Source organism: Gossypium arboreum, chromosome 10 (genome assembly GCF_025698485.1).
Source record: "Gossypium arboreum isolate Shixiya-1 chromosome 10, ASM2569848v2, whole genome shotgun sequence".
Classification (NCBI taxonomy): Eukaryota; Viridiplantae; Streptophyta; class Magnoliopsida; order Malvales; family Malvaceae; genus Gossypium; species Gossypium arboreum.
Window position 1 is genome coordinate 76653929 of NC_069079.1, and position 22987 is coordinate 76676915.

General features: G+C 38.7%; 1 long non-coding RNA gene across 1 annotated transcript; it reads right to left on the reverse strand.

The window, feature by feature from the left end:
• Positions 1 to 4237: 4237 nt before the first annotated feature.
• On the reverse strand, positions 4238 to 6803 carry LOC128281367 (uncharacterized). Its single transcript, XR_008271574.1, has 2 exons — positions 6702 to 6803; positions 4238 to 4408 (listed from the first exon to the last, which is right to left on the reverse strand). It is a non-coding gene; the product is annotated as an uncharacterized LOC128281367 (long non-coding RNA).
• Between the last annotated feature and the right edge of the window lie 16184 nt (positions 6804 to 22987).

Consider the following 22987-nt stretch of genomic DNA (forward strand, 5'->3'; position numbering starts at 1 on the left):
ATCAAACTTTTACAAAAATTCCTATTTCGTCCTTTTTCCATTACTAATCTTTTTTTTCTTTAACTTAAGCTTCATATTCTCTTTTAATCAACTCATTAACAATTTCTAACTCATAAAATTCATTATAAAACATAAATTTTGAGCTCTATTCAACTTAATCCCTATTTAAACCTAACTTAGAATTCTTTTAATAAATCACTCAATTTTCACTTCTAACTTCAATTCCTATCAATTTAACCCATAAAACCTCAATTTATTCAACTAAATCAATATCTAAAAATTTTCTATTTTTCTTCATTTTAACCTCATACATGTAGAACTTTGAATTAGGCATCCATAAACATAAAAATCATAAGAAAATGAGCTAAAACAACTTACCAATCAAGCTTTAGGGCCTTAATCCTCAAATTTCCCTTTTCTATTTCTTTCTTTCTTTCTTTCTTTCTTTCTCACGCTTGCTCTCTGTAACTCTTTCTATGTTTCTTTACTCATTATTCTTTATTCATTATACTATATTATATTATTATTAACCTATAATAAATATAAAATTAACATGTGTAATAGCTATAACATAAAATATCTTATAGCTATTACACATATATACCAACTATTACACATGTTATATCATACATTCACACACATGGCACTTAGGGTCTAATTGCTAGATTAGTCCCTTTTACTAATCTTTAATCTATAATTAAACTTTTATACCGTATGCAATTTAGTCATTATTCTAAATTCAAGCTACTTAACTTAATCAAACATTAAATAACCATTCAACTATAATTCATAAATATTTCTAATAAATATTCATGAATAAATTTCACGTAAATGATACTTAAGACTCAATTTCCGATACCGTAACTTTCAGTTCATTACAATTCTCTCCCCCTTAATAAATTTCGTCCTCGAAATTTACCTGAAAAGAGATGGGGGTATTGAGATCTCATCGTTTCTTCTAGTTCCCATGTAGCTTCTTCAACACTGTGACTTCGCCATAGCACTTTTACTAAAGGAATACGTTTATTACGTAATTCTTTTACCTCTCGTGCTAGAATCTCAACTGGTTCTTCTTCATACGATAAGTCAGGTTGAATCTCTACATTCTCGGTCCTAATAACATGTGAAGGATCCGATCGATATCTTCTTAGCATAGAAACATGGAAGACATCGTGCATTTTCGTAGTTCAGAGGTAAGGCCAATCGATACGCCATCGGTCCAATTCTCTCAATAACTTCGTAAGGCCCAATAAAACGAGGACTTAATTTTCCTTTTGACCAAATCTTAGAATTTTCTTCCAAGGTGAAACCTTTAAAATACTTTATCCCCGATCGAGTATTCAATATCCCGTCGCTTCAAATCGCATACGATTTCGCCTATCAAAAGCGCTTTCAATCTTTCCGAATTTTCTTAATCAGATTTCTGCTTCTTGAACCAATTCAGTCCAATCATCTTCTTCTCATTCAGCCTCATCCAACATACGGTGATCGGCATCTTCGCCCATACAAAGCCTCATACGGTGCCATCTCAGATACTTGATCGAAACTATTATTATACACAAATTGGCTAATGACAAATAATATTCCCAGTTAGACTCAAAATCAATCATACAGGCTCGAAGCATATCTTCTAAAATTTGTATTACTCGTTCAGATTGACCATCATTCTGTGGATGAAAAGCTGTACTAAAATGAAGTCGAGTACCGAAAGATTCATGTAATTGCTTCCAAAACCTTGACGTAAACCTTGGATCTCTGTCAGAAATTATTGATTTTGGAATACCATGTAATCTAATGATTTCCCGAACATAATCCTCAGCAAGTTTCTTTAACGACCAATCGGTTCTCACAGCTAAGAAATGAGCTGACTTCGTAAGTCGATCAACTATTACCCAAATAGCATTCTTTTTACTTGTAGACATCGGTAATCCCGTCACAAAGTCCATCGTTATTCGATCCCATTTCCATTTAGGAATATTGATGGGTTGAAGTAATCCTGATGGAACTTGATGTTCTGCCCTCACTCGTTGACAAGTCAAACACTTTGCCACATATTCAGTTATATCCTTTTCCATTCCCGACCACCAATACAATTCACGCAAATCACGATACATTTTCATACCTCCAGGATGAAATGCAAATGGACTATTATGAGCTTCTCGAAGAATTAACTCTTTCAACTCAGAATTATTCGGAACGTAAAGTCGATTCTGAAATCTTAGACAGCCATTTCCATCAATGCTAAAATTTTCTGTTGTACCATTCCGAATCATCTCTCTTTTCTTTAACAACTTATCATCTTCTAACTGTGCTGATTTGATTCGATCAAACATTACTGGCTTTATTCTTAATTCAGTCAAAAGGCTTCCATCTTCAGTGATACTAAGTTGTGCAAACATTGCTCGTAATTCAATCGCAGCTTTTCTACTCAGTGCGTCGGCTACTACATTAGCCTTCCCTGGATGATAGTCTATGACACAATCATAGTATTTTAGAAGCTCTATCCAATGCCTTTGTCTCAGATTCAATTCTTTTTGTGAAAGCAGATACTTCAAACTTTTATGATCCGTATAAACATAGCACTTTTCACCATAAAGATAGTGCCTCCAAATCTTTAAGGCAAAAATTACAGCTGCTAATTCTAAATCATGAGTTGGGCAGTTGCGTTCATGCAATTTCAGTTGCTGTGAAGCATAAGCAATGACTTTCCCATTCTGCATTAGTACACATCCCAGTACACTCAATGAAGCATCACTGTACACTACAAAATCTCTTTCTGATTCTGGTAAAGTCAATACCGGTGTCTCTGTTAACATTCGTTTCAATGCTTCAAAACTTTTCTGACATTGCTCATTCCAAACAAATAGAATATTCTTCTGTAGTAGCTTGGTCATCGGTAAGGCTATCTTTGAAAATCCGTTGATGAATCTTCGATAGTAACTAGCCAATCCAAGAAAACTTCGTACCTCTGATACATTCTTAGGAACTTTCCACTGAATAACTGCTTCAATCTTCTTTGGATCCACTCTAATTCCATCCGCTGATACGACATGACCAAGAAACACAACTTCTGATAACTAGAATTCACACTTGCTCAATTTTCCGTACAATTGCTTTTCTCGTAGTATTTGCAAAACAATTTGGAGATGTTGCTCATGATCTTTTTCTGACTTGGAATACACCAAAATATCATCGATAAAAACTACTACGAACTGATCCAAGTATGGCTGAAAAATCCGATTCATAAGATCCATAAAGCGGCGGGGGCATTTGTCATCCAAATGGCATCACTAAAATTCATAATGCCCATACCTCGCATGCGGAATGCCGTCTTCAATATGTCGCACTCTTTTACTTTCAACCGATAGTATCCCGACCTTAGATCAATCTTTGAAAATACTGAAGCTCCTTTCAGTTGATCAAACAAATCATCTATTCGGGGAAGTGGATACTTGTTCTTGACAGTCAATTTGTTGAGTTGTCGATAATCAATGCACAACCGCATCGACCCATCTATCTTCTTAACAAATAACATTGAAGCTCCCCATGGTGATGTACTAGGTCGATAAAACCTCTCGTCCAATAAGTCTTGCAACTGTACTTTTAATTCCTTTAGCTCAAGAGGGTGCCATACAGTGCGGAGGTATCGATACGGGATCAGACAGGTAGACTTCAATCACAAATTCTACCTCTCGATCGGGGTAATCCGTAATTCTTCGGGAATACATCGAAAATTCACATACAATCCAATTTTACTACACCGACTTTCAACTGAATCCGAATTAATCACATATGTAACACCCCAAACCCGGCCTGGACGTTATGACCGGATCTGATGCGCCACATTGATGCGTTCAAAACATTCCGTATTACTTAGTTTGGAAAAGCTGAGTTGGTGTTGTAAAGACACTTTTAAAGGTAGGTTAAAGTGAATAGAAGTCATGCACCGTAGGAAACCGTGAAAAGGAGGAGGTGAGTCCGTCGGACTGCTTAAGTACCAAGCTCTTCCCGGATCCAATCCTAGACATGCACACCACCATTGCCACACTCTAACATCTCGTATAATTTTGAGAAAATCATTTGATTATGTCCGTCTTAAGAAAATGTTTAAGTTGAAAACGTTTGTTTAAAATATTTATTTCCTTGGAAAAACATTTACTTTGCGGAAACTTTGCGCGTCATCGTGATCTTTTAAAAATCAAGTAGTTTTTATAAAACGAACCCTAGTGCTAACCAGTTTAATAATCCCCAAAATAAAAATAATTAAAAAGAGCGGCCTTATTACAACTTTAAACATAATAAAAATAAAATAATCCAAATTAAATGCTAAACTTATTTAAAATTGGCAATCCATCTTCATGGCCACTCTGAATCCCGCCCAGCTCCAAGTCCACCAACTAGGGCTCACCTGCAAGGAGGGAAGAGGAAGGGGGTGAGTTTGGAAAACTCAGTGTATACAGAAACCCATCCAAAGCCCAATTCAGCTCGAGCCCATTGGGCCTAAGCCCTATTCAGATAACAGTACACAGTAGGCCGAAGCCCTTTTCAGAATACAGTAGCAAGGCCTTAGCCCCTTTTTACATAACAGTGTGGCCCATAGGCCCAGTTCAGTAACATGAGTAACAACAGTAATAATGAATGCAAGCCCATCTGGGGAGACTACTCAACCCACCAACCGCTACAATCGCCTGCACCACCCTACACACCTTGTGGGGAATATCTCAACCCACCCAAATTTACACACACGAGTCAGCAAAGAACGCCGCTCAAATTTCAATCGATTGAGGCAAAGCCTCCAAGATGTGGATGAACCACTTTCAAGATTTCCTCCATTAATACCCCAACCCCATGCAATGATATTAATAAAAGCATATCATGTAAAATACAACATTGATCAATCATGCGATTCACCAATTTAAAACCCTAGGGGTATATCGGTAATTTTGCTCTTTAAGGGTAATTTCGGTAATTTTGCTCTTTAGGGTAATTTCGTGATCTACGCTCATCACAAGCTAATTCAGTAATTTTTATCGGTTTTATGCAATTTGATTCCACCATCTACCTAATGAGCTAATTTGCCCATCTCTTACCCATATTGGTCCAGTAAGCCCATTGGGCCCAGTTTTGCCCATCAAGCCCTTTTTTCGAAATACGCTAAAGCATCACGCTGAACGTGCTTACCACCTTGCGGTGCCGATCTAACAATTCCTTTATGACTTGAGAGCATTCACATACTTACATGACCATGAAATGCCGAAATTTCGGCATTTCGGCTTTTGCGTAATTAAACTAAGAAAGGGTGTTCTGACACACCGATTCATGACGAACGCTTCGAGATCCCTTCGATATCCTACAATTTATTAGCACAGTTCTTATTTACAAACCATAATCACTAAACCCCAAAACTTACTTATCCATGATCGAACCATATCCCTAAAACCTTTGAAACCTTACCTTTTGCCAAAATCGATAGTTAGCTCGAATCCGATTGCTCCAATGAACCACGCCTTAGATTTAACGCTTAAGAAGACTCTAGTCACCGAAAGAAAACATCGATTAAAGACTCTTAGAGCCATATGCCCAAATCGATGACCTCCCTAATTTTAGGGACTTGACTTTTCTTAACTTTGCAAAATAAGAACAGATCCGAGATGATACGTACTTACCCCTTACTTCCACTTGATTTCCACGTAATCTAGTGTAGATTTATCTATCAAACGACGGTAGAACTCGATTCCCCAAAGTCTTGAAGTTTCGGCTATAAGCCCCCAAATCTATGGTTTTTCGGCTTTTGTGTGATGAAGAAGATGATAATGTGGCGCTACAACCTTGAAGTAGAATTGCGGTCAGAGATCTAGGATTGAGAAAAGATAATTGCAAATTAATAAAAACAAAAGAACATAGGAGAACCTGGCTTTGAAGAAATCGGCACAAGCAATGATCACAGGATTTCGGCTTTTATGGATTCGCAAAAGTATTGATGAATAGCGGTATGATGAATAGTTTTGAAGAAGAAGAAAGAAAAATAGAAGAAGAAGAATAGGGGGTGGTAGTTTGGCTAGAGAGGAAAAAGAGAGGAAAAACAACCCTAAGGTGTTAAAGGGAAGAAAAATGACACCACTCAATACCCTAAGTGCCAAATACTAACAACATAGCCCCCGCCGATTTTTCCCTCTTCAATTCCCATAATTCGCCAACTCCTAGCCTCATCCAAATCCCTTAAATCTCTCCCTTATCCCTCCTTAATCCAAGCATTTAAACCGATCCAACTCTCCTTTAGCGTAATCCACGAACTCCAACACTTACCCTCCCGCACTAAAAAATAAATGCATCTATTTGCCAACACAGGAATCGATCCCTTGCCTTCCCAAAGCTCCACACGCCACTTTTCTAGGAGCCTAGTGGCGTCACCCTTGCCACTTAACCAAGGCTCTTTTTGTGATGCAATTTACCCATCACTCCACTTAAGGCCACTTAGCCAGAACCCCTAACTCCTAAGTCTAAAATTCCAAAAATTCAATTGGGTTTTGGCCAACTCATGGGCCTTCTATAAGCCCATTTACCTACTCAAAATACTAATTCCACATCCAAATACAAAATTTTAAAAATCTTTACAAAATATTGAAAATCGCGAATAAACCCGAAAATCAGGATGTTACAACTCTACCCTCCTTAAAGAAATTTTGACCTCGAAATTTTACCTTATCAGAACAGTTGAGGGTATTGTTGCTGCATAGCCTCCTCAGTCTCCCAGGTAGCTTCCTCCTTGCCATGGTTTCTCCAAAGTACTTTCACTAGTGGAATTGATTTCCTTCTCAACATCTTGACGTCACGATCAAGTATTTGCACAGGTTCCTCTTCAAGGTTAAATCGGTTGTACTTCAATTTCAAAGAATCGGTATGATATGAGTTGGGTCGATCGATACCGCCTCAACATGGATACATGAAAACGTCGTGGATACGATGCGCTTACGTGGCAACTCTAGCTGATAAGCCACCGGTCCAACCCACTTAACAACTCGGTAAGGCCCAATAAACCGTGGGCTCACACCCTTCTTACCAAATCTCAAAATTTTCTTCCAAGGGATACCTTCAAGAAAACCATATCCCCACAAACTCAATCTCTTTGCGCTTCAAATCCGCATCGACTTACGTCTATCGGACGCCTCCTTTAACCGACCCTTATCGCCTTAACCTTGCTTTGATTATGTCCGCACCAATTCGGTCCAAGCACTCGTCGTTCACCAACTCGTCCAACACGTCGGCGTCGACATCTTCGCCCATAAAGCGCTTCATATGGTGCCATCTGAATACTTGCTTGATAGTCTGTTATTGTACGCAAACTCCGCCAATGGTAAGTAGTCCTCCCAACTTCCACAAAATCGATGATACAACCTCTCAACATATCTTCCGAACTCGAATAACCCTTTCGATCGTCCATCATGCGTGGGTGAAAAGCGGTGCTAAAATCCAATCGTGTTCCCAACGCTTCTTGCAACTTCGCCAAAATCGAGACGTAAACCTAGGGTCTCGATCGAGATTATTGACACTGGCACCCCATGCAGTCGCACTACCTCCGCCACATATAGCTTAGCCAACTTTTGTAGTGAGTAGTCGGTACGAACAGGTATGAAATGAGCAGATTTTGTTAACCTATCCACAACTACCCACACCGAATCTTTCTTGGTGGGTGTCAAAGGTAACCCACTCACAAAGTCCATTGTTACTCTTTCCCACTTCCATAGTGGAATTTTCACTGGTTGTAGTAATCCCGACGGCGGTTGGTGCTCAAATTTTAACTCGCTGGCACGCCGACATTTCCCAACAAATTCAGTCACTTCTTGTTTTAATCCGCCACCAAGACACCTCTCGCAAGTCTCGGTATAACTTATTCCCTCCAGGATGCATGGCACAGAGTCCACCATGAGCCTCTTTTAGAATTAACTGCCTCAATTCAGGATCCTTTGGAATACAAACCCTTCCACGAAAACACAGAACTCCTTCACTGTTCAACCCAAAATCCTCGTTCTCACCACTCTTAACTTGCTGGAACCGAAGAGCTAATGAATCGTCCTTCAACTGTTTTTCCTTAATCTGTTCAGTCCAAGTAGGCCTTACTTGCAGTTCTGCCAACAAGCTTCCATCATCGAATAGACTTAATCGTGCGAACAAGGCTCTCAAATCCGTAACAACCCTTCGACTCAATGCATCCGCCACCACATTAGCCTTTCCTGGGTGGTACTCTATCGAACAGTCGTAGTCTTTAAGCAACTCCACCCACCTTCGTTGCCTAAGGTTCAACTCCTTCTGAGTCAACAAATACTTTAAGCTCTTATGATCTGTGTATATGATGCACTTCTCCCCATATAAGTAATGTCTCCAAATTTTTAACGCAAAAATCACCGCTGCTAGCTCCAAATCATGCGTAGGGTAATTCACCTCATGAGCCTTAAGCTGTCATGATGCATAAGCGACCACCTTGCCCTCTTGCATCAGTACGCAACCTAACCCCACATGCGACGCATCGCTATATACGGTGAAGTCCTTCCCAGACACCGGTTGAATCAACACTGGCGCTTCGGTCAATACCTTTTTCAACCGATCAAAAGCTTTTTGCTGTTTCTCGGTCCAGACAAATGGTACTGCTTTCCTTATGAGTTTTGTCAAGGCGCCGCCATTACCGAGAAACCTCCACAAACCTTCAGAGTAACCGCGCCAACCCTAGGAAACTCCGAATTTCGACATCGACCTAGGTGGCTTCCATTCCGAATAGCTTCAATTTTACGAGGATCCACCTTAATCCCCTCGGAAGAGACCACATGCCCTAGGAAGGTTACCTCTTTCAACCAGAATTCACACTTGCTAAATTTCGCATAGAGCTCCTTCTCTCTTAACACTTGCAGCACAATACGGAGATGCTCATCATGCTTCGCCTCCGTTTCAGAGTATACCAAGATATCGTCGATAAAGACGACTACAAACAGATCCAAGGAAGGTTGGAATACTCGATTCATCAGATCCATAAAAGCTGCAGGTGCGTTCGTTAGCCCAAACGGCATGACCACAAACTCATAATGTCCATATCGAGTTCGAAATGCTGTCTTATGAATATCCCCTTCTTTTACCCTTAGCTGATGGTATCCAGAACGAAGATCGATTTTGGAGAATACTGAAGCTCCCCTAAATTGATCGAACAGGTCATCAATCCTTGGTAGTGGATACTTATTCTTAATCGTCAGTTTGTTCAACTGGCGATAATCGATGCACATGCGCATCGTTCCGTCCTTCTTCTTTACAAACAGACCGGTGCTCCCCAAGGAGACACACTAGGCCTAATGAAGCCTCTATCTAATAGCTCTTGAATTTGAGCCTTGATTCCACTAACTCCTTCTGCCATCCTATAGGGTGCAATAGAGACCGGAGCTGTCCTCGTAACAAATCGATTCCAAACTCAACTTCCGATTGGGAGGTAATCCAGAAGCTCTTCCGGAAAACATCCCGAATTCCCTAACATTCGATGGTCTCCACAATGATCCTCGGCCACTTGACTTACCAAAGCCGATATGCCTCGCATCCCTTGCGCATCGGTTTCTCGACCCTCAACGCGATACTACATTGGATAAGTAATCCTTCGTTCTCCAATGATCATAACCTCTTCATCATTGACAGTTCTTAACACCATCCTCTTAGCTGCACAATCCAAAGTTGCCTTATGCTTGGTCAACCAATCCATCCCTAGGATCAGATCGAATTCTTCAAACGGTAACTCCATCAAATCCCCACAGAAAACCTTGCCTTGAATCTCCAGAGGCACCTCCTTGAAGAGTTTCTCTACCTTAACCGAATGACCTAAAGGACTTATCACAGACACCCCACATACAGTCTCCTCAAGTGCACGCCCGGTGCCCGTAAATGTTATATGCCACATACGAATGGGTTGATCCCACATCAATCGAGCGATATAAGGTACACCATAGATAAAAATGTACCATTATGACATCAAAAGGCACCCTCCTCAAGCAACGAGCAAAGATACACCAAAGTCGGGTGGACGAGCATCCGCGTTACCAATACCCTACCGGGTGCCCCACGCCCACGGCCATTACCTCCATGACCTTGTCCACGACCTCTTGGCGCGGTGGTCCATCCTCACAGTTGAGCCGGCCGCTCACCCCTTGTTCGCCACTTGAGCTGGAGTGGCCCTCCTAGGACAATCCTTAATCCTATGCTCCTTAGACCCACAACGAAAACAAGCCCCAAAACCCTTCCAAAGACTCTCCTTGATGCATTCGCCGCAATCTCCACAAGCTTGCGGTCTACATGTTCACCGAATCGCCGAACCGGTTCCCCATCCTAGCTCTCTTAACATTTCGATTCTGACCCGGCCGGTCCAAAGATCCTCCCGAATCGATTCCGGTCCTTATCACGATTCCTCCGTTCGGTTTGCTTCACTTCCTCGGTTGTCTTAGCCTTCTCTACCAAGTCTGGTAAATCTCGCTCCCTTCTGCGAGCTATGAGCACCCTTAACTCATCTCTAAGGCCATCTCAAAACGTCTGCTGCGCTCATATTCAAGTGGAAACGATGCCATTTGCATACCGACTCAATCGTAGAAACTCCGCCTCATATTCAAGAATGGTCTTATTTCCGAGTCGATTCAGAACTCCTTTCTGCGTGCATCTACATAGCTAGCTCCAACATATTTCGCCTTAAAGGTCTGTTTGAACAGCTCCCATGTTACCCTCTCACCGGGTACCTTCTCTCACAAGAATCCACCATCGACACGCTTCATCCCGCAAAGAACGACACTACCCCTTTCAACTTCGCTCTCCCGAGCGGTCCAGTCGTCCATGTTCCGCTCTGGGCTTCCAACCAATACTCACCACATTTGGGGCCACTCAGATCGCCCTAAAATCTCAAATCAGTTCCCTATTCATGGGCCCGACGTTAGCTCCGGCCACCCTTTCCAAAACCCTCAACATGGCACGAGACAAAGCGTCATCCCTGCACTGGTCATACGGCCCATTTTCATTAATCGGTGGTGGGCGTACCCGCCACCGGCACGTGTTCAGATGACGCCGATCCAGCTTGAGTGCTACCTCGGCCTCGACCACGGCCTCTTCCTCGAGTAGCCCTTGTACTCATAACGATTTATCGACACGAATTTTATGACATTAGTTTATTGGTTTCACTGCTTAATACCGAATGTCTTATGAATGATAAAGTTTTAAAGTTATTTCAGCGCAATCATAATTTAGCTATGGTTCCATCTTGTAGTCCTAATACTACATCATCAATAGCTCTATCTCTAAGGCTCAAGATTATCTACAGATATTTACAAGACAATGCAAGATATATATAGAGCGCGAAAGATACTTACAGACTTGGTGCTGGGGATTCAGCAGCCACTCATTTATCGATCTATTTAAAATTTCAAATACCATGTTTTTGTTTACCGAAAATAAAAAGATTTTATTTGAAAACACTTTTATTTTAAAACTATTGATTTAACCCCGTTTAACAAATAGAAAAAAACTTGAACATCTTCAAAAACTTACCATTTCTAAAAATACCCTTCTTAGGCCCAAGTTTTGAAAAGATTTCGGACCCAATCCACACCGAGTTGTTGCAACCTAGGCTCGATACCATCGAATGTAACACCCCAAACCCGGCCGGACGTTATGACCGGATCGATGCGCTACATTGATGCGTTCAAAACATTCCAGACACTTAGTTTGGAAAAGCCGAGTTGGTGTTGTAAAGACACTTTTAAAGGTAGGTTAAAGTGAATAGAAGTCATGCACCGTAGGAAACCCGAAAAAGAGGAGGTGAGTCCGCTCGATCGCTTAAGTACCAAGCTCTTCCGGATCCAATCCTAGACATGCACACCACCATTGCCACACTCTAACATCTCGTATAATTTTGAGAAAATCGCTTGATTATGTCCGTCTTAAGAAAATGTTTAAGTTGAAAACGTTTGTTTAAAATATTTATTTCCTTGAAAAACATTTACTTTATGGAAACTTTATGCGTCATCGTGATCTTTTAAAAATCAAGTAGTTTTTATAAAACGAACCCTAGTGCTAACCAGTTTAATAATCCCCAAAATAAAAATAATTAAAAAGAGGCCTTATTACAACTTTAAACATAATAAAATAAAATAATCCAAATTAAATGCTAAACTTATTTAAAATTGGCAATCCATCTTCATGGCCACTCTGAATCCCGCCTTGACTCCAAGTCCACCAACTAGGGCTTACCCGCAAGGAGGGAAGAGGAAGGGGTGAGTTTGGAAAACTCTGTATATCTGAAACCCATCCAAAGCCCAATTCAGCTCGAGCCCATTGGGCCTAAGCCCTATTCAGATAACAAGACACAGAGGTCAAGCCCTTTTTAGAATACAAGAGCAAGGCCTTAGCCCTTTTTACATAACAAGGTGGCCCATAGGCCCGCTTCAAGAACATGAGTAACAACAAGAATAATGAATGCAAGCCCATCTGGGAGACTACTCAACCCACCAACCGCTACACCGCCTGCACCAGCCCTACACACCTTGTGGGGAATATCTCAACCCACCCAAATTACACACCACAGTCAAAAAGAACGCCGCTCAAATTCAGTCGGTTGAGGCAAAGCCTCCAAGATGTGGATGAACCACTTTCAAGATTTCCTCCATTAATACCCCAACCCCATGCAATGATATTAATAAAAGCATATCATGTAAAATACAACATTGATCAATCATGCAGTTCACCAATTTAAAACCCTAGGGGTATATCGGTAATTTTGCTCTTTAGGGTAATTTGGTAATTTTGCTCTTTAGGGTAATTTCGTGATCTACGCTCTTGCACAAGCTAATTCATAATTTTATCGGTTTTATGCAATTTGATTCCACCATCTACCTAATGTGCTAATTTGCCCATCTCTTACCCATATTGGTCCGTAAGCCCATTGGGCCCAGTTTTGGCCCATCAAGCCCTTTTTTCCGAAATACGCTAAAGCATCACACGAACATGCTTACCACCTTGCGGTTCCAGATCTAACAATTCCTCTATGACTTGAGAGCATTCACATACTTACATGACCATGAAATGCCGGAATTTTGGCATTTCGGCTTTTGCCGAATTGAACTAAGAAAGGGTGTTCGGTGCACACCTGATTCGCGATGACTGCTTCTGAGATCCCCTTCGATGTCCTACAATTTATTAGCACAGTTCTTATTTACAAACCATAATCACTAAACCCCCAAAACTTACTTATCCATAATCGAACCATATCCCTAAAAACCTTTGAAACCTTACCTTTTTGCCAAAATCGATAGTTAGCTCCGAATCCGATTGCTCCAATGAACCACGCCTTAGATTCAACGCTTAAGAAGACTCTAGTCACCGAAAGAAAACATCGTTAAAGACTCTTAGAGCCATATGCCCAAATCGACACCTCCCTAATTTTAGGGACTTGCTTTTCTTAACTTTGCAAAATAAGAACAGATCTGAGATGATACGTACTTACCCCTTACTCCCACTTGATTTCCACGCAATCTAGTGTAGATTTATCTATCAAACGACGGTAGAACTCGATTCCCCAAAGTCTTGAAGTTTCGGCTATAAGCCCCCAAATCTATGGTTTTTCGGCTTTTGTGTGATGAAGAAGATGATAATGTGGCGCTACAACCTTGAAGTAGAATTGCGGTCAGAGATCTAGGATTGAGAAAAGATAATTGCAAATTAATAAAAACAAAAGAACATAGGAGAACCTGACTTTGAAGAAATCGGCACAAGCAATGATCACAGGATTTCGGCTTTTATGGATTCGGCAAAAGTATTGATGAATAGCGGTATGATGAATAGTTTTGAAGAAGAAGAAAGAAAAATAGAAGAAGAAGAATAGGGAGGTGGTAGTTTTGGCTAGAGAGGAAAAAGAGAGGAAAAACAACCCTAAGGTGTTAAAGCGAGAAGAAAACGGCACCACTCAATACCCTAAGTGCCAAATACTAACAACATAGCCCCCGCCGATTTTTCCCTCTTCAATTCCCATAATTCGCCAACTCCTAGCCTCATCCAAATCCCTTAAATCTCTCCCTTATCCCTCCTTAATCCAAGCATTTAAACTGATCCAACTCTCCTTTAGCAGAATCCACCTGAACTCCAACACTTACCCTCCTGCACTAAAAAATAAATGCATCTATTTGCCAACACAGGGAATCGATCCCTTGCCTTCCCAAAGCTCCACACGCCACTTTTCTAGGAGCCTAGTGGCGTCACCCTTGCCACTTAACCAAGGCTCTTTTTGTGATGCAATTTACCCATCACTCCACTTAAGGCCACTTAGCCAGAACCCCTAACTCCTAAGTCTAAAATTCCAAAAATTCAACTGGGTTTTGGCCAACTCATGGGCCTTCTATAAGCCCATTTACCTACTCAAAATACTAATTCCACATCCAAATACAAAATTTTAAAAATCTTTACAAAATATTGAAAATCGCGAATAAACCCGAAAATCAGGATGTTACAACATATGCTAAGAAAGCATTACAACCTCGATGAAGAAGCTTGCTAGCTTTAATGGCCGAAACAATACGAATTGATCCACTAGTCCGAATACCATTTACTTCAATTCTATCTTCACTTTCATTCTGAACAATAAACTTCTTCTTATAACAATCTAAAATCACTCCATGTTCTGATAACCAGTCCATTCCCAAAATAACATCAAAGTCGCCAAATGGCATAATCAACAGATCAACAGGGAATATTCTATCTTGAATCATTATTTAACATCTTTGACATATATGGTTCACTAAAGTAGTTTGTCCCAGTGGACTAGACACTTCTATCATAACTTTAGACAATTCAAACTCTAATTTTTTTGTCTCAACTACTTTCGTATTAACATATGAATGTGATGACCCAGGGTCTATTAAAGCATAAACGGGTGTTGAATTCAATAAGAATATACCTGTCACCACATCGTGAGCATCTTTCTCTTCTCGAGTCCTCACAACATACGCTCGAGCTGGAGCTCTAGCTTCAGATTGTTGTGTAGCACTCTCACTAGTTCTTCTAGTACCACCTCTAGCAAACGAACTACTTGGCCGATCCCGCCCGAAGCAAATTCAGATCTTTGCACTACCGCGGTGTTGTTCCGGATATCTTTGGGCAATCTTTAATAAAATGATCGGTAGCTCCACAACGGAAACAACCTCCAGTCAACTTTCTACACTCCTCTTTGTGTCGGTTTCCACAATGCTCACATATTGGAATTTCAGTATTCTGAACTAGACTTCGGATACTGCCAGTAGACACAGTAGTCTGTCTTTTCCGACCTTGATCACTCCTTTCCGATCGAGAACTAAATCTCCAATTACCTCGCGATTCCTTTGACCGCTTAAGCTATGGACTTGAACTAACCATTCCGGGACGTTTTTCAGTCGAACGAGCAACTTCAGACTTTTTATCCCTTCCGAGAATCTGTTCAATCATCTTAGCTCTTTCCATTAAATCCGCAAACTCAGTGATTCTAAGAGGCATCAACTGTAGTCTAAATTCATCACGTAATCCTCTTAAAAATCTTTTACATCGGTCAGCTTCAGTCGGTACAAACTCAGTGGCATATCTGTTCAATCTCAGAAATTCTCATTCATAATCCACTATGAGCATCTCACCTTGTTTCAGTGTTAAGAACTCTTGTCTTTTGTCCTCTATGTACATTTCTCCCAAATACTTATTTTGAAACTCTTTTTGAAAGAAGTCCCAACTTATCTGTTCCTCAAGTACATTCTGAATCACTGATTCCCACCATACTAAAGCTTCCTCTTGCAATAATGAGACAACACACACTAAGCTTTCTTGTGGTGTACATTCAAGTTGCTTCAGAACTCTCTTTGTAGTCTTTAACCAATTTTCAGCAGAGTCGAATCAATTCCTTTGCACCCAAAAATTCAGTAGCTCCATATTTTCTCAATTCTTTAATTGGAGCTCTTCGGTAGTAGGGATAGAGGATGTAGCAAGCATAGTTCCTACCGCTTTTGAAGGGCATCGGCGATTATTCTAAAGACTTCAGATATCACTTCCAACATTCGGTTGATTTCCACTAGATTCACACTTGGAGTTGCAGACTCGATTCATTCACATTATACGGTTCATCATCTTCACTATACATCTCTTGATCAGTATCCTCAATGCTTTTATCGACATTCTTAATGCTATAAAACAAAAATATTCAACAAACATATCAAGATCCAATCCCAACTCAAATTTGACTCAAGAATGGCATGTACCTCTAGATTCACATTGACATTCGATTTAGTCCTAGAACCGACTAAACCTAAATAGCTCGATACCAATCAATATTGTAACGTCCCTCTACCCGAGACCGTTGCCAGAGTCAAGCAGGAGACATTACAAAACTTATCATAGCACTTAAACAGTTTTCGTAGTAAACTATCCATCTGCGTCACGGTCGCTAAAAAAATCATATCTCGAGTTACGAAACACGAAATCCAATTCCGTAAATTTTCCCTGAAACTAGACTCATATATCTACTTACTAATTTTTTTCTAGAATTTTTGGTCAGGTCAATTAGTACAGTTTATTAGAAGAAGTCTCCCCTGTTTCAGGGTTCGGCTACTCTGACCCTTGTGCACTACGAATCAAATTTATTCCTGTACAGAAATCCAATGACTATGCCATTTGTTTCAATTAAAAATAGACACAATAAGAAATCCATAAAAATAAAGTTTGAGTCCTAATTCTTAATGCACAATTTATGGTGAATTTCTAAAGTCAGAACATGGAATCCAGAAATTATTCTAACCCTGTTTCACCAAAACGTAAATATCTCATAAAATACAACTCTTTTACCTATTTTGTTTCTTCTATATAAAAAATAGATTCATTAATCTTCAATTACATATTTTATTCATCATCTAATTCACTTTATACTATTTTTGGTATATTTTCAAAGTTGGACTACTGTTACTGTCCAAATCTGTTTTAGTATAAAATGTTGATAACTAAGTTTATAACATCTTCATTTCTTCTCTCTACAACATTTACCAACAATTCCTCTTATTACTCTTCACTAACATATCAAAACATACCATACTTAAGGTTTTGGTAACATTTACAAAACATACCAAAATATCACTTAACAACTTAGATACTTTCAAAATAACCAAAAGACATCCTAGGTACAATGCCATTTTCTAAAAGATAGAAACTTCACCAATTTGAGTTTGGGGATCGGCTTGTATGTGAGTCCTTATACTTTCATACCTAGCCTGCATAGACGAAACAAACCGTGACGCTGAGAATACTCTCAGTGGTATTTCTATAAACAATAGCTTAATCAACTTTAAAACATGGTAATTCAAACACATTATTGCTATTATTCAATATCACTCAAGACTTTAATAACCTTTACTTTATTTACCCTTATTAACATAACTCGGACACTAACGGATACACGGATCCAACCCACACTCCGGGATAAGCACATAGTGCTTCATCGAACAAATCCGAACTTTAACATTATAGTACACAAAGTACTTCATCGGAACAAATCCGAACTTTAACAAGAGTCGACACATAGTGTCTCATCGACTCAATGTCGAATATCCCAATACTTCCAATTCCTATGACATGTCAACTATATCCGACTAGCCCGACAATCGTTAATAGGGTATTCAAAATCACATTCATTTCAATATGGTAAAAATACTTAGCTCATTCACATTTTCATACAATATAAATATCAAATATAGCAATAACGATTAAGCTCGGTTTATAGAAATACAAACCACTATTTATCGAATTTAATCGATATCTCCGCTCACTTTCTCTTTTCCTTCTTTGATGACGATCCGGTGCTACGCTTGCTACTAACAATCATACAATTAAAATCATCAATATACTAATTCATAAAACACATTTTCACTTTCTATCAAACTTTTACAAAAATTCCAATTTCGTCCTTTTTCCATTACTAATCTTTTTTTCTTTAACTTAAGCTTCATATTCTCTTTAATCAACTCATTAACAATTTCTAACTCATAAAATTCATTATAAAACATAAATTTTGAGCTCTATTCAACTTAACCCCTATTTAAACCTAACTTAGAATTCTTTTAATAAATCACTCAATTTTCACTTCTAACTTCAATTCCTATCAATTTAACCCATAAAACCTCAATTTATTCAACTAAATCAATATCTAAAAATTTTCTATTTTTCTTCATTTTAACCTCATACATGTAGAACTTGGTATTAGGCATCCATAAACATAAAAATCATAAGAAAATGAGCTAAAACAACTTACCAATCAAGCTTTAGGGCCTTAATCCTCAAATTTCCCTTTTCTATTTCTTTCTTTCTTTCTTTCTTTCTTTCTCACGCTTGCTCTCTGTAACTCTTTCTATGTTTCTTTACTCATTATTCTTTATTCATTATACTATATTATATTATTATTAACCTATAATAAATATAAAATTAACATGTGTAATAGCTATAACATAAAATATCTTATAGCTATTACACATATATACCAACTATTACACATGTTATATCATACATTCACACACATGGCACTTAGGGTCTAATTGCTAGATTAGTCCCTTTACTAATCTTTAATCTATAATTAAACTTTTATACTGTATGCAATTTAGTCATTATTCTAAATTCAAGCTACTTAACTTAATCAAACATTAAATAACCATTCAACTATAATTCATAAATATTTCTAATAAATATTCATGAATAAATTTCACTAAAAGATTTTAAGACTCAATTTCCGATACCGTAACTTTCAGTTCATTACACCGTGTGTCTAAACTGTGGCAAAATAGGGCATACATATTAACTTAACCACATAGCCACAAGACACGCTCATGTGCCTTGACTGTGATCGAAACTGACTTGGGTCACACGGCCAACCACATGCCCGTATGTCTAGCCCGTGTACCCTTCGAAATGGCCACACACGCCCATGTGCCAAGGCTGTGCATCTCACACGGCCACCAGACACACCCGTGTGTCTGGGCCATGCTCAAGATTGACTTGCATAACTAAGTTATAACAGACACACGGTCGAGACACACGCCCGTGTGCTCATCCGTGCGGGGCGAAATTAGGCTTGGTTTAAACCACATTTCCCACCTATCTCAAGCACACCAAAACCACAACATTTTTGTATCATTTGCATACATTTAAAGGCAACCAAAACATGCCAATTCAATCACATATCAAACCATATAACCTCAACCAATTCAATATGCCAACATCATCACAATTTACAAAAGTTCCAAATGCACAACTCATTACTTCAATATCTCATAATAAACCATCATATAAACATTATAAACATCACTATTTCTTATTTATCAAAGCCATACATACCAATATTTACAAGCTAAGTCTCATGGCTAATCACAACACAAAACATACCAAAATGACACTAGCCTATACATGTCATATACCATATATGCAACTCTTAAAATGGTATCAAAATAGATGTCCGATAGTGTGATTGATGTCGCTGATGATCCCCAGATCTGAGCTAGCTTTATAACATTGTAAAATAGAGAACATTTCACACAGTAAGCTTTAAAACTTAGTAAGTTCGCACAATAAATAATCAATAGTTTATAATATACGAAACATCAACTAATAAACACTTAGTAATTCACAATTCATCCATCAATTTCATTCTATCTCATTTAATATGTTCATATGAATTCATCAAGCTTCATACACATAACATCATCTACCACATAGGTATCGAACATACCTAAACTTTCCCCTATTTATTCATTTCATTCTCACCTCTCGTTCAAATATATTAATTCATTCGAAAGTCTTTCCATGCTTTAAGAATTCGCACACTTAGTGCATCAGTGATTTGCCGAAACCGTAACAATCTTGCACACATAGTGCTATTTCAGTAAACCAAAGCTATTTTAGTGCCTCTTATAGCCGAAGATATTCCAACCCGCACACTTTGTGTCATTTGCAGTTGAAGCTATTTCGAACAACACACTTAGTGCCAAACATAGTCGATTAACATCATGCTCAAAAAGTAATCAAATAGCTATACAATTTATGCATTATCAAAGCATAAAAACATAAGTATAACATCACTTGTCATGTATGAACTTATCTCGTACTTGGAATTGAGGACTCAGACTGTTTACTCAATAACCATCGACGTCCCTCGGTCTAAGTCCAAATTCCTCTTTTCTTGATCTATATGTATTCAAAATTAAACCTTTTATTTAACAAATCATTCAATTTAATCCATATACACATATTTAGGGAATTTTACAAATAAGCCCTCACATTTTCACATTTTAACACTTTAGCCCCTAATTCATAAAATCACAAATTACTTAAAATTTCCTTATACAATTGCCTAGCTAAATTTTACCCTCGTTCCTATGAGCCAACACATTTCATTTATTTCACATTTTAGTCCCTCAATTTCTCATTTTCACAATTTAATCAGTAATATGCATTTTTACTCAAAATCACTTTACACAACATGTATATCAAGCACTAAGTTTCCATATTTCATCATTTAACATCACAAAACTCATGAATTCATCAATGGCATCTCATCAAATCATCAATAATTTAATGAATTTAAGCATGGGCTAGTTAGAACATGTAACACCCCAAACCCAGACGAGACATTATGGCCGAATTCGGCGTGTCACATTGAAGTGTTCTAAGCAAAAATCATGTTTTCATTGAAAACCCTTCTTAAAATAAAAGAAACTAAAAAAAAAAACCTTTCAGTTGCGAAAACCTTGTTTACAACATTTGATTTAAGAAAACTTATCATTTAAAAATTTAATTGTGGAAACGTAGAAAGCATACTATAATTTAGGAAATGCATGTTCAACTTCGTGTGATTACAATGAAAATAATAACAACAATTCAAGTAAACATAATGAAAACCTTATTACAATCTGATCTAAAACATGCTTAATGAAATAAAAACTTATATGCTTAAAAACAACAAGTCCAATTTATCTTACTAGCTGGCCACCCAGAGTCCCTCCAGACATCGAACCTTCTACGGAGCGTCACCTGAAAATAAAATAAAAGAGGGGTGAGTTTTCGTAAACTGATTGTGTACAACCCTCAGCAACACAAGCATTCAAAAAAAACATCATTCATCAATCATGCAATGCAATCCCATCCAAATTATCCATCCGCTACACACCAGCTCCGTCCCCCGTCACACCATGTGGGGATATCAATATTGACCCACCCAGCCCATACACCATGGTAGCCCAGTTGCAGAACTACCTTCATTTACATATTGGGCTTTAAAAGCCGTCGGTGGATCCACGATTGTCAGGCAACCATGCGATCCTCATATACTTCCTCCATTCCATAGTTCCCACCTATATGCAACCTAAGCATAATATCATATGTATGCATGTCACATCCATAAAACTTACATTCTACACCTAGGGGTATTTTGGTCATTTTCGCCTTTAGGGGCATTTCGGTAATTTTCCTATAATTACGGTTTTCACTTACCTTGGCCCGTTAAGGAGTCCCGTGAGCTAAGATGAATGAACACTATGCACCAGGTAAGATTCCAGAGAAAAGGAGGTGAGTTATTAAGACCGCTTAAGTACTAAGCTCTCCCTAGATCCAGTCCTGGACATGCATATACCCGTTGCCACACCTTAATCCTTTGACTTGTCCACAGTCGTAATATATTAATTAAGTCTTATGTGGAAATCATATACTAGGCCCAAAACCCCTTACAAAGCCCAAACAATTTCACATACCTGTATCTGGCCCATTAAGCCCATTCATATTCATATGGCCATTAGGCCCAAATCACCTGTATATGGCCCATTAGGCCCAATCACATTCATATTCATGCTCACATACAAGTTCTTATCACATAGCATCAATATTCAGTTTTCAGCTTTTTCCCTTAATAGTGACACAACTCCTTTCAGCTTTTGTTCCAGTGAGCAGTCCAAATCCTCCATTATCCTTTCAGTGGCCTCCAACCAATATTCCGCCACATCAGGAGCCACGCTAGCCACGCCTTTAAAGATCTCAGCCCCGTTCGATCGAAGTCGTTCTGGAATGGACCCTCGATTTTCGTTGCCATTATTGGGCCCAGCGACCCTTTCCAAAATTCTCAGCATTGCCTAGGACAACACATCTTCTCCCGCAGCCGATCATATTGTCCATTCCTAGCCACAGGTGAGGCCGAAGCCTCTTCTAGTCCAACATCGGGCATATGGCCCGATGCCAAAGATTCAGCCCTAACACTTCCACGGACTCAGCTACAGCCCCTTGCACCTCTTCTGGCACTCATCATTGATTCGTGTATTATCTGGATTAAAATTTTATGAAGTTTTAGTTAGTTTAATACTTACACCGATGTTTTATGAAAATATTTAAAGAGAAGATCGTTTTCGAAAATCCTCTACAATTTCCAAATCCTATGGGATTTAGTTCCATTCTAACAATCATCTAAAGTAGCCCTCTAACAATCTACTATATAACAATTTAAATAAACTTAAATAAATAAAAGTACTTACTTGATTCGATGTCGGAAACTCAGTGTGCCGCTCCACAATATTTCCCTTTTTCCATAACAGTGTGATCCAAAATATTTTTTAAAATAGAAAAAGAAACCAAATAATAATAAGGCCCACTTCACAGCCTGAGTTTTGTAACCTAGGCTTTGATACCATTAAATGTAATACCCCAAACACGGCTTAGATGTTATGGCTGAATTCGGCGTGTTACATTGAAGTATTTTACTGAAAACTATATTTTCATTGAAAACCCTTCTTAAAATAAAAGAAACTAAAAAAAACCTTTCAGTTGCGAAAACCCTGTTTAAAACATTTGATTTAAGAAAACTTATCATTTAAAAATTTAATTACGAAAACGTAGAAAGCATACTATAATTTAGGAAACCCATTTTCAACTTCTTGTGATTACAATGAAA